Raw genomic sequence first — 13439 nt, 5'->3', positions numbered from 1 at the left:
TCTGCTCTGCCTGAAGCTCCAGCATACTTCAACAAAAGGTAGTAGACCAGAATGTGTTAGGGGATGAGTGCAGAATTCACAAAAGGAAAAAGAGATGGCTCATGTGTCTATTCTTAGCATTTATGAGGCTGAGGATTTTGAATTTCAGAATGAAGAGTGAGTCTGTTTTCTCTAACTTGCTTGCAATATGACCAGGACCAATTCTGAAATAGGAACAGAAGGTTTCAGGTAAATGAGCATTGTTTCCTCCATTGTAGCAGCATGACTGTGATCAGAAGAATAAAAGCCTGCCCTCTGAGAGCCAATAGAGTGCTTAAGGGCATAAACTGTGAAGGTAATCTGTATAGCCACCAGGTTCTAAACCCAAGTTTCAGAAATACACAACCTTGGGCAAATTCCTTAATTGCTTTGTAAAGTTGGGGAAATTAGCCCTGTTTATGAAATAAAGATTATGTAATGCTTTTAAAAAGATGTTCTCTGAAAAACATTCCAAGTACAGTAGTACTACTGGCTTACTCAGTCTCACTATAACTCCAGTTCCAGGGGATTCAACATCCTGGCCACTTCCTGGCCACAGGGTAGAACCACACACCCTGCCACAGGATGTGTGAATACAAACAGACAAGGTCAAAGGAAGAGCAAAGAGTGGACAAGAGAAACACTGGCTGCAAAGAAACTTGACATTGACTTGGCACTGAAAGTAAACATCTTGAAAGAGAACAAACTCACCCCTGAGAAACAAGACGTTACAAAACCCATGGCCTGAAAAATCCTGAGAATCATAACTGCTCCATTGGTGAAAGACAAATTGCCTAAAGAAGAAAGACAGTTCTTGGAAAAGTCAGAAAAAGACCTTTGAGTCTGAAAGGTTGTTGGCAAAATTTAAGTTTTGGGAGGTCAAAAGGAGTCTTTGTGAGATCTGCTTATGTCAATGGTAGTGAGGTGTCTTTGGAATTAAAGTAATTTGTGAATGTACAGGGAATGTCAATACACAGACTAGCTGCAAAAAGTGGATCTGTCAAAGAATAGGAGGACAGGGAACAGCTAGAACTTGAGAGGCAAGCTGAATGGAAGCAAACTGGAGATGAAACTAGAGATTTGGGCACAGCTACAGATATCGGGAAGGGAGGGTGGTAAATTTACTAAGCAGTGACAATATGAAAGATGGAGAAGTGAGTCAAACAGGAGTGTGTGTTCAGGAACAGAAGGAGAGAGACCTGGGGAGATACCACTTTCCTTGAAAACACAACATTCAGGGAGATAGGGAAATGAGAAGTTTTAGGTACATTCCTTCCCTAAAGTATTAATCTGTTATAGTGCGTGGTGGTGCACGCCTTTAATCCCAGCACTTGGGAGGCAGAGGCAGACGGGTTTCTGAGTTTCAGGTCAGCCTGGTCTACAAAGTGAGTTCCAGGACAGCCAGGGCTATACAGAATAACCCTGTCTCGAAAAATAAATAAATAAATAGATAGATAGATAGATAGATAGATAGATAGATAGATAAGTAAGTAAATAAATAAATAAAACAAAACAAAAAACCGAATACAGCTATGAAAAATATGCTAATCTCTAGTTAGGTCAGTTCACTGCAGACTTCTATGCTTGCAGGTAACGTTCAATTCAAATATTGAGAAAAACAAAACACCAGAAAACCATCATGACTTTGAGTTTACATCTATCCCCCGCCCCCGCCCCCCACACCAATCCTTCTTTGGTACTGTAAACTTAACATGGGAATGAACGGTGTAAAAATCAATCAAATCTGTGGGGCAAATAAGGAGTTCAAAGTCATCAGGACAGGTAGACAGCATGGGATATGTAAGTCTGTCTCAAAACTAAACAGAAAGAAAAACCAGCCAAATGCAAAGTAAGACACTGATAACAGGCTGGAGAGATGGCTCAGCAGTTCAGGGCACTTGCTGTTTTTCCAGAAGTTCCGGGTTCTTTTCCCAGCAACCACATGGTGGCTCACAACCATAGATAATGAGATCTGGTGCCCTTTCCTGGTATGTCAGTAACACTGTACTCATGTACAAAAAGAAAAATAAATAAAGACACTAAAGAGTATAGAAACAGTGAGGTGGTTATTGCCTGTGGGATGTGTGGGTGTGTGCGCGCGCACACTACTCTGCTTGTTTGTTGTCAATGACTTCCTGCTTCCCTCCACACCGCCCCTCCCTGGCCTACGCTGCAGTGGCCACTCCCTGGGCCTTAGGAAGTGAGTGATTATGATGACATCTAGGTAGAGAGCAAAGCTGACAAGAAGGCTCACCATAATGCAATGGAACGAAAACTTTGGGACTGAAGGAAGATGAAATTTTGTAACTTGTTTAGGAGCCTACGGCCGGGATCTGGGACTGAGAACTAAGCAGAACAGCCCCCAGGCAGGCCAAGGCGGGGCTGTTGTTAAAGTGAAGAATAAAAATTTTTACTGAACTCTTCTTCATCCCAGAACCTGACCCCTCCCATCTAGAGATTGTTCCCGGAACACTCCTGAACTCTTCACCCCAGAATGCATTCCTGAACTCCTCACCCTAGAGTTCGAACCCTCCCAACTAAAAACTGATCCAAGAACATTTTTGAGATAAGGGCCTCCTGGAACAACCTCAAAATGAACCGGGTACATTGCCAAATGATAGGACATGACCCCTTAGTTACGTAGATTCCCTTGGCAGAACCCCTTGTCCCTTGGCAGAACCCCCTAGTGATGTAAACTTGTGCTTTCCCTGCCCAGCTCTCCCCCCTTGAGATTTACTATATAAGCCTGTGAAAAATTTGGCTGGTCGTCGATTCTCCTCTACACCACTAGGTGCATGAGTTTCGACCCCAGAGCTCTGGTCTATGTTCCATGTGCTTTCTTGCTGTTGTTCTATTAAATCTTGCCTTCTACATTTTGAGTACGGTCTCAGTGTCTTCTTGGGTCCGCGGCTGTCCCGGGGCTTGAGTGCTTGAGTGAGGGTCTCCCTTCGGGGGTCTTTCATTTTGGTGCATTGGCTGGGAATCAGTGCGACCACCCAGAGGTCCTAGACCCACTTAGAGGTAAGATTCTTTGTTCTGTTTTGGTCTGATGTCTGTGTTCTGTTTCTAAGTTTGGTGTGATCGCAGTTTTGGTTTTGCGGACGCTCAGTGAGACCGCGCTCAGAGAGGGAACGCGGGGTGGATAAGGATAGACGTGTCCAGGTGTCCACCGTCCGTTCACCCTGGGAGACGTCCCAGGAGGAACAGGGGAGGACCAGGGACGCCTGGTGGACCCCTTTGGAGGCCAAGAGACCATTTGGGGTTGCGAGATTGTGGGTTTGAGTCCCACCGCGTGCCTTGTTGTGAGACCGTGGGTTCGAGTCCCACCTCGCGTTTTGTTGCGAGATTGTGGGTTTGAGTCCCACCTCGCGCCTTGTTGCGAGACCGTGGGTTCGAGTCCCACCTCGCGTTTGGTCACGGGATCGTGGGTTCGAGTCCCACCTCGTGCAGAGGGTCTAAATCGGCCGGCCTTAGAAAGGCCATCTGATTCTTTGAGTTGCTTATGGTCAACGCAGAGTCGCCGCCGTTTCTGGTTTCTTTTTTGTCTTAGTCTCGTGTCCGCTCTTGTTGTGTCTACTGTTTTTCTAGAAATGGGACAATCTGTGTCCACTCCCCTTTCTCTGACTCTGGAGCATTGGAAGGAGGTGCGGGTCAGAGCCCACAACCAGTCGGTGGAGGTCAGAAAGGGTCCGTGGCAGACCTTTTGCGCCTCTGAGTGGCCAACGTTTGGAGTGGGCTGGCCACCTGAGGGTGCTTTTGACTTGTCACTAATCGCCGCCGTCAGGCGAATTGTTTTTCAGGAGGAAGGGGGTCACCCTGATCAGATCCCCTACATTGTGACCTGGCAGAATCTCGTCCAATTCTCACCTCCGTGGGTCAAGCCTTGGACCCCAAACTCTTCGAAACTGACGGTCGCGGTTGCCCAGTCTGATGCAGCCGGAAAGTCCGGCCCATCAGCACCCCCCAAGATCTATCCAGAGATTGACGACCTCCTCTGGATGGACTCCCAACCTCCCCCTTACCCCCTGCCCCAACAGCCTCCTGCAGCTGCCCCACCACAGGGACCAATAGCGAGAGGGGCTCAGGGACTGGCGGGGGGGGACTCGGAGTCGCCGAGGCCGAAGCCCCGGGGAGGAAGGGGGGCCAGACTCAACAGTTGCCTTGCCACTCAGAGCACATGTGGGAGGGCCAGCACCAGGACCTAATGATCTCATTCCTTTACAGTACTGGCCTTTTTCCTCTTCTGATTTATATAATTGGAAAACTAACCACCCTCCCTTCTCAGAGAACCCCTCTGGACTTACTGGGCTCCTTGAGTCACTTATGTTCTCCCATCAACCCACTTGGGATGATTGTCAGCAGCTTTTGCAGGTTCTTTTCACCACAGAAGAAAGAGAAAGAATCCTGATGGAGGCGAGAAAAAATGTTCTGGGAGAGGACGGCACACCCACTGCCCTCCCTAACCTCGTGGATGAAGCTTTCCCCTTGAACCGCCCCAACTGGGACTACAACACCGCGGAAGGTAGGGGACGCCTCCTTGTCTATCGCCGGACTCTAGTGGCAGGTCTCAGAGGAGCCGCTAGACGGCCCACCAATTTGGCTAAGGTAAGAGAGGTCTTGCAGGGGCAGACTGAACCACCCTCAGTCTTCCTTGAGCGTCTAATGGAGGCATATAGGAGATACACCCCTTTTGACCCCTTGTCAGAGGGGCAGAGAGCCGCTGTAGCCATGGCCTTCATTGGTCAGTCGGCTCCCGACATTAAGAAAAAGCTGCAGAGGCTGGAGGGGCTCCAAGATCATACGCTCCAAGATTTAGTAAAAGAAGCAGAGAAAGTCTATCATAAGAGGGAAACAGAAGAAGAGAGGCAGGAGAGAGAAAAGAAAGAAATGGAGGAGAGGGAAAATAGACGGGATCGCCGTCAGGAGAGAAATCTGAGTAAAATTTTGGCCGCAGCTGTGAATGATAGACAGTCAGGAAAAGGTAAAATAGGGCTCCTGGGCAACAGGGCAGTGAAACCGCCAGGTGGCAGAAAGATACCACTGGAAAAAGACCAATGCACCTATTGCAAAGAGAAAGGACACTGGGCTAGAGATTGCCCTAAAAAACGGGAGCGATCCAAGGTCCTGACCCTAGAAGATGATTAGGGAAGTCGGGGCTCAGACCCCCTCCCTGAGCCTAGGGTAACTTTGTCCGTGGAGGGGACTCCCGTCAACTTCCTGATAGACACCGGAGCAGAGCATTCAGTACTCACTAACCCCCTAGGCAAGCTAGGCTCCAAAAAGACCATGGTAATTGGAGCCACTGGTAGTAAATTTTACCCCTGGATGACCAAACAAGCTCTTCAGATAGACAAGAATATAGTGACCCACTCCTTTCTGGTGATACCTGAGTGCCCTGCTCCCCTCTTGGGGCGCGATATGCTAACCAAACTAAAGGCTCAAGTCCAATTTACTTCAGAAGGCCCACAAGTAAGCTGGGGAAAGGCCCCTGTTGCCTGCCTTGTCCTCAACACAGAGGAAGAGTACCGGTTGCATGAAGAACAACCCAAAAATGCAGTCTCTTCAGGTTGGCTAACTGCGTTCCCCAATGTCTGGGCAGAACAAGCAGGAATGGGGTTGGCTAAACAAGTGCCTCCGGTTGTGGTAGAACTTAAAGCTGATGCCACCCCCATTTCGGTAAAACAATACCCCATGAGCAAGGAAGCTAGAGAGGGCATCCGGCCTCATATCCAGAGGTTGCTAGACCAAGGAGTTTTAGTGGCCTGTCAGTCCCCCTGGAATATGCCACTTCTGCCGGTTCGAAAACCAGGGACCAATGACTATCGCCCGGTGCAAGACCTCCGGGAGGTTAACAAAAGGGTCCTGGACATTCACCCCACAGTCCCGAACCCGTACAATTTATTAAGCTCTCTCCCACCTGAGAGAACATGGTATACAGTTCTGGACTTAAAAGATGCCTTCTTTTGCCTGCGTTTGCACCCTAAGAGTCAGCTCCTGTTTGCTTTTGAAAGGAGGGACCCAGAGGGCGGACAGACTGGTCAACTAACTTGGACTAGACTACCACAGGGGTTCAAAAATTCCCCCACCCTGTTTGACGAGGCCCTCCATCGGGATCTCGCGCCTTTTCGCGCTCGAAACCCTCAGCTTACCATACTACAGTATGTGGATGATCTCTCGGTTGCGGCGGCCTCGAAGGAGCTGTGTCACCAGGGAACTGAGAGGCTCCTCGCAGAACTGAGTGACTTGGGGTATCGAGTTTCAGCTAAAAAGGCACAAATCTGTCAAACTGAGGTAACCTACCTGGGGTATACCCTCCGAGGGGGCAAAAGATGGCTCACAGAGGCCCGGAAGAAGACTGTTATGATGATCCCATCGCCAACTACCCCACGGCAGGTACGTGAGTTTCTGGGGACTGCTGGCTTTTGTAGACTCTGGATTCCAGGCTTTGCAACCCTAGCAGCACCTCTATATCCTTTGACTAAGGAAGGGGTTCCTTTCGAGTGGAAAGAAGAACACCAAAGAGCTTTTGAGGCTATCAAGTTGTCTCTAATGACTGCCCCTGCGCTAGCATTACCAGACTTGACTAAGCCTTTCGTCCTATATGTGGACGAGAGAGCGGGTGTAGCCAGGGGAGTGTTGACACAAGCACTGGGACCCTGGAAGAGACCTGTAGCCTATTTGTCAAAAAAATTAGATCCTGTTGCTAGTGGATGGCCCACATGTCTGAAAGCTATTGCAGCAGTGGCCCTGCTGATCAAAGATGCTGACAAATTGACAATGGGACAACAGGTGACTGTTGTGGCCCCTCATGCCTTAGAAAGTATCGTGCGGCAGCCACCTGACAGATGGATGACAAATGCCCGAATGACACACTATCAGAGCCTGCTGCTAAATGAGCGTGTAACCTTTGCGCCCCCTGCCATCCTCAACCCAGCTACCCTTCTCCCTCTAACAAATGATTCTGTCCCAGTACATCAATGTATGGACATCCTCGCTGAAGAAACTGGGACCAGAAGTGACCTGACTGACCAACCCTGGCCTGGAGCTCCCAGTTGGTACACGGACAGCAGCAGTTTCCTGATAGAGGGGAAGCGAAAGGCTGGAGCTGCGGTGGTAGATGGGAAAAAGGTAATTTGGGCAAGCGCTTTGCCTGAAGGAACATCGGCACAAAAGGCTGAACTTATAGCGCTTATACAAGCCCTCCGAGAGGCTAAAGGTAAGATTGTTAATATCTACACTGACAGCCGATATGGTTTTGCTACCGCACACATCCATGGGGCCATCTACAGGCTGCGAGGTCTATTGACCTCGGCTGGTAAAGACATTAAAAACAAAGAAGAAATTCTGGCCCTGTTGGAAGCCATACATGCACCTAAAAAGGTAGCCATCATCCACTGCCCCGGCCACCAAAAAGGAGAAGACTTGGTGGCCAAGGGCAACCGAATGGCAGACTTAGTGGCAAAACAAGTTGCTCAAGGGGCCATGATCTTAACTGAAAAAGGTGATCCGCCCAAAAGCCCTGAGGATGGGAGGTATAACATAAAAGAACTATGGTGGACCAGTGATCCCCTCCCATATTTTTTTGAAGGGAAAATAGAATTGACTCCCGAAGAAGGAATAAAATTTGTGAAAGGACTACACCAATTCACCCACCTGGGAGTTGAAAAAATGATGAGACTAATTAAAAATTCCCGATACCAAGTCCCCAACCTGAAGTCAGTGGCTCAAAAGATTATAGACTCCTGCAAACCATGTGCATTCACTAATGCAACTAAAGCCTACAGAGAACCTGGAAAGAGACAACGGGGAGACCATCCTGGAGTGTATTGGGAGGTAGAATTTACTGAAGTTAAACCTGGAATGTATGGTAACAAGTATCTGTTAGTATTTGTAGACACCTTTTCAGGATGGGTCGAGGCATTTCCCACTAAAACAGAGACTGCCCAGATTGTGGCCAAGAAGATCCTTGAAGAAATCCTGCCAAGATTTGGAATCCCTAAGGTAATCGGGTCCGACAATGGACCAGCCTTTGTTGCCCAGGTAAGTCAGGGCTTGGCCACTCAGTTGGGCATCGATTGGAAATTACACTGTGCTTACCGCCCTCAAAGCTCAGGACAGGTAGAGAGGATGAATAGGACCTTAAAAGAGACCTTGACTAAATTAGCCATTGAGACCAGCGGAAAAGACTGGGTGGCTCTCCTTCCTCTTGCGCTCTTCCGAGCCGAAACACCCCTGGTCGTTTCGGGCTCACTCTTTTTGAAGTTCTGTATGGAGGACCTCCCCCCTTAATGGAAGCTGGTGGAACATTAGTTTCCGACTCTGACCCTGTCTTACCCTCCTCTTTGTTTATTCATTTAAAGGCCCTAGAAGTGATTAGGACCCAGATTTGGGACCAACTGAAGGCAGCCTATACCCCAGGGACCACAGCAGTACCCCACGGGTTCCGAGTTGGAGACAAAGTCTTGGTCAGACGGCATCGAACCGGCAGCCTCGAGCCACGGTGGAAGGGACCCTATTTGGTGTTACTGACAACCCCTACTGCGGTAAAAGTTGACGGAATCGCCTCCTGGATCCACGCCTCCCACGTCAAGAGGGCCGCCAGTCAAGATGAAGAAAACCACGACGACAATTGGACAGTGGCAGCCACTGACAATCCTCTTAAGCTTCGTCTGCACTGCAGGCGCCACTCTAGACCTAGGGAACCTTAACCCTCATGCTCCAATTCAACAGTCCTGGGAGGTGCTTAATGAAAAGGGAAACATTGTATGGGCAACCACTGCAGTCCATCCCCTCTGGACTTGGTGGCCTGATCTCACGCCTGACATCTGTAAGTTAGCAGCAGGATCCCCCAATTGGGACCTCTCAGATCATACTGATCTTAGCAACCCACCCCCTGAGGAGTGGTGTGTCCCAAATGGGATAGGGAGCACATATGGGTGTTCGGGGCAGTTCTACCGAGCTAATCTTAGAGCTGCACATTTTTATGTTTGCCCTGGTCAGGGTCAGAGCAAAAGGCTTCAACAAGAATGCGGGGGGGGGGGCATCAGATTACTTTTGTGGTAAATGGACATGTGAAACGACAGGGGATGCTTACTGGAAGCCCTCCTCTAAATGGGACCTAATCACGGTAAAACGAGGTAGTGGCTATGATAAGTCAAACGAAGGAGAAAGAAACCCCTATAAATATCAAGAGAGTGGGTGCGCTTTTAAAAACAGAGCACCCTCAGGACCATGCAAAGATAAATACTGCAACCCCCTACGTATAAGGTTCACCGAGAACGGAAAACAACACCGTCTGAGTTGGCTTCAAGGAAATAGGTGGGGTTGGCGAGTATACATTCCACTAAGAGATCCTGGGTTCATTTTCACAATCAGACTGACAGTGAGAGACCCGGCAGTGACACTCGTAGGGCCCAACAAGGTCCTTATAGAACAGGGTCCCCCAGTCGTACTGGCTCCCCCAAAGGTCCCGACTGTACCAGCTCCACCAACTCCACAGCCCAACACAGTGTTACCCTCCCTAGGAACTAATACTCTCCTCATAAAGCCTACCTTGGCTTCCCCACCGCCCCTAGGAACAGAGGACCATCTGGTCAGTCTAGTCCAAGGAGCTTTTTTAGTTCTAAATAGAACTAACCCTAATATGACTCAATCATGCTGGTTATGCTATGCCTCTAGCCCCCCTTATTATGAAGGAATAGCTCAGATCAGGACTTATAATACTACTTCAGATCATTCTCAATGCCTTTGGGGAGAAAACAGAAAGTTGACTCTATCAGCAGTTTCAGGAAGAGGGCTTTGTCTGGGCCGGGTACCTCAGGATAAAGGGCACCTCTGTAATCAGACCCAGGACATTCAGTCTAGCAAAAGCGGTCAGTATCTGGTGCCTCCCCTAGACATAGTGTGGGCTTGCAATACCGGTCTCACTCCTTGTGTGTCTATGTCTGTTTTTAATAGTTCCAAAGATTTTTGCATTTTGGTTCAGCTTATTCCCAGACTCTTGTATCATGATGATAGCTCTTTTTTAGATAAATTTGAACATCGGGTCCGCTGGAAAAGAGAACCCGTTACCTTAACTTTGGCAGTTCTATTAGGATTGGGAGTAGCAGCTGGAGTAGGTACAGGAACCGCTGCCTTAATTAAAACCCCCCAATACTATGAAGAACTACGTGCAGCTATGGATATTGATCTTAGAACTATAGAACAGTCTATAACCAAATTAGAAGAATCTTTAACTTCCCTGTCCGAAGTGGTGCTGCAAAATAGAAGGGGATTAGACTTATTATTCCTTAAAGAAGGAGGACTCTGTGCTGCCTTAAAAGAAGAATATTGTTTTTATGTTGACCATTCAGGAGTAATCAAAGATTCTATGGCTAAACTTAGAGAACGTCTAGATATAAGTAAAAGAGAAAGAGAAAGCCAACAAGGATGGTTTGAAAGCTGGTTTAATAAGTCCCCTTGGCTCACCACTTTCCTCTCTACTATAGCAGGACCTTTAATTACACTTATGCTTTTGCTTACTTTTGGCCCATGCATCCTTAATAAGTTAGTAGCTTTTATTAGAGAAAGGATAAACGCAGTCCAAGTTATGGTACTAAGGCAACAATATCGGGTCCTTCAGGAGGTTGAAAACTCGCTCTAAGATTAGAGCTATCTCCTAAAAGAAGTGGGGAATGAAGAATAAAAATTTTTACTGAACTCTTCTTCACCCCAGAGCCCGACCCCTCCCATCTAGAGATTGTTCCCGGAACACTCCTGAACTCTTCACCCCAGAATGCATTCCTGAACTCCTCACCCTAGAGTTCGAACCCTCCCAACTAAAAACTGATCCAAGAACATTTTTGAGATAAGGGCCTCCTGGAACAACCTCAAAATGAACCGGGTACATTGCCAAATGATAGGACATGACCCCTTAGTTACGTAGATTCCCTTGGCAGAACCCCTTGTCCCTTGGCAGAACCCCCTAGTGATGTAAACTTGTACTTTCCCTGCCCAGCTCTCCCCCCTTGAGATTTACTATATAAGCCTGTGAAAAATTTGGCTGGTCGTCGATTCTCCTCTACACCACTAGGTGCATGAGTTTCGACCCCAGAGCTCTGGTCTATGTTCCATGTGCTTTCTTGCTGTTGTTCTATTAAATCTTGCCTTCTACATTTTGAGTACGGTCTCAGTGTCTTCTTGGGTCCGCGGCTGTCCCGGGGCTTGAGTGCTTGAGTGAGGGTCTCCCTTCGGGGGTCTTTCAAAAGCATTCCTAAAAACATCTTGGCTGTATAGATAAAAAGGTATTCAAGGACAAATGGGGCTACATTATCTAAGCTAGCACCATCTGGCTGAAATCACCCCTCAAGCTGGGGACAGGCAAGGCCATCTTATCTAAAGTCCACACCATCTGGCGGGAACATCCTGTCTCTCCCTTACCTCTTGGCGCCGAGTAAAGTCATATAAATAAACTGGTTGTTAGATAAGTCCCAAGCCCACCGGAACAAGGCTCTAATGCCCCCTTTTTCTGCTGACATGTAATCTTTCTGTTAATGAATCAATCCCGTGCCTTTTGTCAAAATTCCTTGTATTCCCAACCTCTTGCTTCTTTAAAAGCCCCTAGCTTCCGAGTCTCTCGGTCGACTCCCCTGCCTCCTGCACGAGGTACGTGTCGACCCAGAGCTCTGCCAAATAAACCTCATGCGTCTTGCAACAAGAGAGGATTCTTGTGTTCGTGGGTGTTCCCTGTTCCTGGATTAGAGCGGGGTCCCTAAATTTGGGGTCCTACAGGACCACATCAAAGACAGCTTTAACCATTTGCGGAGCTCAGTCACATTACTCCAAGGAGAGAATGGCATCCCGGGCTCAAATCCTAGGCAAAGCAACAGAGTATATCCAATATATGCAAAGGAAAAACCATAAGCACCAGCAAGACATTGATGACCTCAAGAGGCAGGATGCTCTTCTGGAGCAACAGGTCCGTGCACTGGAGAAAGCAAGATCAAGTGCCCAACTGCAGACCAACTACCCCTCCTCAGACAACAGGGTGGCACTATCTCCTTCTTCGATGTGGGTTCAGACTCCAGCTCAGAGACCGAGCCTGAAGAGCCCCAGCAGGAAGAAACTCCCTATGGAGGCCAGCTAAGCCATGCAGGGCAGGGCAGCAATAAAACTCCCCATCACTTCCTCCTTCAGTTCATCATTAGAACCCTCAGCACCATTGAGAAGACTCTTTATTTTCCTTTTCTCTTTATTGTTATTTTTGCATAGAAGCTCTTAGACAACAGCTCCCATCCCCTTCCCTGTGTCCACTATTTGTAAATGTATTCCCGTCGAGGGTTCCTGTCCCCACCAGAGATTTTAAACCAAAACACCCTAACTTGGAGTAATGAGAACTAACCCGCTCTACTTGGTAAGGATTATTTTTTGGAAAATCTGTCTCTCCTGTTGAAAGACAGGATTCTTGAGGAAGTTTGTGTGGTAGAAAAGGAGAGCGGGGACAGATTTGCAGCACCCTTGGCGCAGTCACTCTTCAGCTGTTTCACCCTGCAGACTCAGCCTTCCAGAAGGCCACAGGATGCTGGTATGTATGTATAGAAGGCAGTAGCAGTGAACCAAAGGCTCTCAGTGGAGTAGGGGTGGCTTTGTGGGTGGGGTGGGGAGGGAGTTTTAGGTGGGTTAGAGGTTTTGTATTAAGGGCCAGTCATGATGTTTTGATATTTATTTCCTGCTACTGAAATTTGAATCTGAATGGAATGCCCCTATTTCTGATGATGTCGATATTGTAAAGCGACAGATTCATAAAGTAATGATCAAATCTTCATTTCTTTCTGTGTGTATTTCTAAGAAATAGAGCCAACTATTTTGTTTGTATACTCCATGGCTAATCCCAGAATGCAAGTCTGGCCCAGTATTCAAAGCTTAATGTGAAGCAACACATCAACAGACTGCAAATCACCATCACATTGATTAATGCAACTGATGGATTCCAACACTGAGTAAGAAAAATACCTCAGGGAGTAGCAGGAAGTCCCCTACTCTTAATACACATACATTCTCACATACCACCTACCTGCTACCTTTAAGGACATGCCTCATCTCCTTAAAATATAAGAGGAGCTCGCAAGGCCAACAGCCCTGACCACTGTGCTTACCTGAACAGATGCTTGGGAAAAGGTCCTGCTTCCCTGACCACAGCTCCTGCCCATGCTCCAGTTGATACATCAGCTCGAGTTTAGTAACAGGATACCCTTCAAAGAGAGACTGTAGACACATGGACTTTTTTTTTTTTTAAATAAAGACCCTCAATATCATCTGGGATTTCAAGACCAGAATTTGATCTTGGAATGAAGCTGCTCTAAGCGATACACACAAAATTAATATGTGAGACTTGGAAACTTATGTAACTTTTCCTTAAGAGTATGTCAAAAACTGTAAAAGGT

The 13439-nt window shown here is 47.6% G+C and overlaps 1 pseudogene; it reads left to right on the top strand.

The window, feature by feature from the left end:
* Positions 1–1157: 1157 nt before the first annotated feature.
* Gm9689 lies at positions 1158–12142 on the top strand (annotated as a pseudogene).
* Positions 12143–13439: the final 1297 nt, after the last annotated feature.

This window comes from Mus musculus, chromosome 7 (genome assembly GCF_000001635.26).
Source record: "Mus musculus strain C57BL/6J chromosome 7, GRCm38.p6 C57BL/6J".
NCBI classification, from domain to species: domain Eukaryota; kingdom Metazoa; phylum Chordata; class Mammalia; order Rodentia; family Muridae; genus Mus; species Mus musculus.
The sequence above is the reverse complement of the archived record's forward strand: the minus strand, read 5'-3'. Positions and strand labels throughout refer to the sequence as shown.